We start from the raw sequence: 3,146 nt of genomic DNA, 5'->3' as shown, positions 1-3,146 counted from the left end.
CCACCATCTTAGCTCCAACATTCATTTTCAATGCACTACTACTCAATAAATGAAAAACTCAACAGTGTGATAAAGCAATCTTAAATTTGGAAAGTATTCTTGTATAAAGTGGTTGTTTTGCCTTTATTTGTCCTACTCTGTCCATCTCTATAGTGCTAGGTTTATTTCTGGCTTTCAGATTTTAAGAGATTTTAGAGATAAAATAAGTTGAGACTTGTTCAGAAGATGGTGACAAGCAAGGTAAGGGAAATGGAGACCAAATTACCTTCAAGTGAAGAAAATAGATCTTTTTTTTCATGTAGAAGTGATAAAAAGATTTAGAAGGAATATGATAACTGCCTTCAAGTATCAGAAGAATTATTATGTGGAAGAGTAATTAGATACTACACTTGATCTTAGCCAAAAGGCCGAGAAGCGATTGGAAGAGTAATTAGAAGAAGAAAAGGAATGATAAGTGAAAATTAATAAATACTTGTTGTCAATTTATAAGAGTGTAACATTGTTCAAGGTGAAAGCTCTTTATTTACATGAATTTTACACTGTCTTGAACAGCAGATTCAGATGTTAATAAAGGAAGACTCTTTATGCATTTCCTAAAGAATAAACTATCAATAGAATGAAGACAATACTGTAGGGGGAGGGGAAGAGGAGTGCAATTATTTTCTGAGTATTTTTTCAAAGTTCTTTGATTTTGACTTCAATAATTGCTCCTGCAAGATCAATGTGTCAAAATTTTAATTCTCCATTATGAAATTTCCTGGTACTTTATTATCTTTGCATGTATTTCATTCAAATAGGATCCAAACTCCTAAAAGGTAGGGACATTTTTTTTCTTTGTATCTCTTATGGACAGAAAAATGAACAATTAATGAGTGTTTGCTGATTCAAATAGATTAAAAATAGTTTACTCTCTATAGAAAAAGAATGAATGTGATATATTTGAGAATGTAACAGTTCTTTCTATAGTATTTTCAAATACATAACCTAAATTCCATTTCTTTAAGAATTTATTTTTAAAAGGATAGAAAATTTTATCCTAAGTTAATTTTTCTTGTTTCACTTTTATCAGTCTTATACTTACCTGTCCAGGGCCAGTTGCTATTATCTAATTAAACACAATCATTTCCCTTAATCAAAGAAAAGGTAAATTATTTATATCTTTCAGCCACTTTCTTATAATAATTTTTATGATGATAAATATAAACAAAAATTTTAGCAGTGTTTCAAATGATTTAAATTAAACCATAAAATTATTTTTTAGAATTATCTTACTCAAATCCTTGTAGAGTAATTAAAATATGGAATATTCTCGAAGAATTAGTTGCTGCTCTACTCATCATACAGATGTATTTAACAATGCTTCTAAAAATACTTATTGTTTTCCCATTAAGATTTTAAATGACATGTTGATATTTAATTTTTCCTTAGTTACAATATTTTATTGATTCAACATATAATAGCTATTTCAATTGAGAATCTTCTATTGATGAGGTCTTGCTAGGTGTGGTTGGCAGAGAAAGTTTGAAGTTCTGATAAGATTACTTACTGAGGCAAGCAGGCACTGATGAGAGTCAGTTCAGCCTTACAGTCCCACTTGTGGAGGTCTTGGGTAACCCCATCTTACTGTATCAGATCAGAAAGCCCAATTATATCAAATCACTAAAGTTAAATTTCTCTTAGAAATCTGTCTGTGGTCTATGCCATCTTTGCTGACCCTTTTGGGTTAGCCTACTATGATTCTCTTTTATGATGTCTTTTCTTCCATCTCTCCTCCATGCCTCATGGTGTCTTTCTCCTTGCTATAACAAGGGTGTAAAATTTTTCTATGAATTTAGCCTCCCAATCAATGGGTTACTTCCACTTCCTGACATATTCCCTTTCTCCTGCTTAATTGTGAGTTCCACCAGAGAACTATTCTATTCCCTTATTAATTATTAAAACTCTTTTCCTTGCTAATTATTTACTCTACTACATCTTTTTTTAACTTACCACTCCTGGTGGTACTTTATTTTTTTTAACCTCTTCATTTTCTCTGAAACTTCTCATCATAAATAGAAATACCTTTTTGCAAAGAGAAAGGCCATAGTGAATTCATCACATGATTGAATCTCAACACTGGTGTGTCTACACCAATCTCATCATTTGATGCTGGACTTTAATCTCATCACTAATGTACAAGGGATGGTAATATGTGTTGTTGCCATTTAGTCATTTGCTACTTACTTCTCCAATTCATTTTACAGATGATAAAACTGAGATAAGTAGGGTTAAATTACATGCTCATTTCACAGAGCTAGTATGTATCTGAGGCCAGATTTATACATGTCCTGACCACAGGGTCAGTACTCTATGTACTGTGTCACCTAGAAAATAAATAAGACATAGATCCTGCTTTACAAGTGTTGATAGGTAATGGGGTATAAAATATGGATACATGTGCATGCTTTAAAATCCAAAGTAGAGTATGAATATTCATAATTCATACAAAATAAGGATAATTACAGTCACAGGCAGACGAATCCCTTCTGATTGTGTGGAGATTGTATAGGAGATAACACTCCCATAATATAATTTTATGTCTAAAAGAAACTATACACTTATAATCCAATCCCCTTATTTTAGCAACTTTTTTTAAATGCTGAGGCCAAAGAAGTTATGTATCTTAATCTTACCTGCTTTCTCTATATTCCTTTGCCTTTCTGATTGCTCTTTCTTTTTTTGTCTGCATTGATGATGCACACAACTGAAACATCTGTGTATTACACACTAATGAGGCTTTCTGTAGGCTTTTTTTCTCTTTTCTTCTCTGGAAACATTCTTTTGATGATATTTTTAAAAATAAATATTCTATAATCATCTCAAGCTCAACAAATTTTAAAAGAACTAATTCCATTTCTGCCCAAATTCATCCATCTTCTTAACTTCCTTTTTTCTGCAGAGAACATCGTCATTCTTCCAGTTACCAAGTTCACTATATCAGAGTCATCTTTGAACTCGCACTTTAACTTAACTCCAATATTGTAAATCCCATATCATTTCTTTTTTTATTAAAGCTTTTTTTTATTTTCAGAGCATATTCAGGGACAATTTTTCAACATTCACTCTTGCAAAACCTTGTATTCCAATTTCTCTCCCCTTCTCCCCAC

At 31.6% G+C, this 3,146-nt stretch overlaps 1 pseudogene; it reads right to left on the bottom strand.

Moving 5' to 3' along the window:
* Positions 1-276: 276 nt before the first annotated feature.
* Positions 277-419, bottom strand: LOC141565312 (U2 spliceosomal RNA; annotated as a pseudogene).
* Between the last annotated feature and the right edge of the window lie 2,727 nt (positions 420-3,146).

Source organism: Sminthopsis crassicaudata, chromosome 3 (assembly GCF_048593235.1).
Source record: "Sminthopsis crassicaudata isolate SCR6 chromosome 3, ASM4859323v1, whole genome shotgun sequence".
Taxonomy (NCBI): Eukaryota; Metazoa; Chordata; class Mammalia; order Dasyuromorphia; family Dasyuridae; genus Sminthopsis; species Sminthopsis crassicaudata.
Note: the sequence above shows the minus strand (reverse complement) of the source record. Positions and strands in the feature narration are given on the sequence as shown.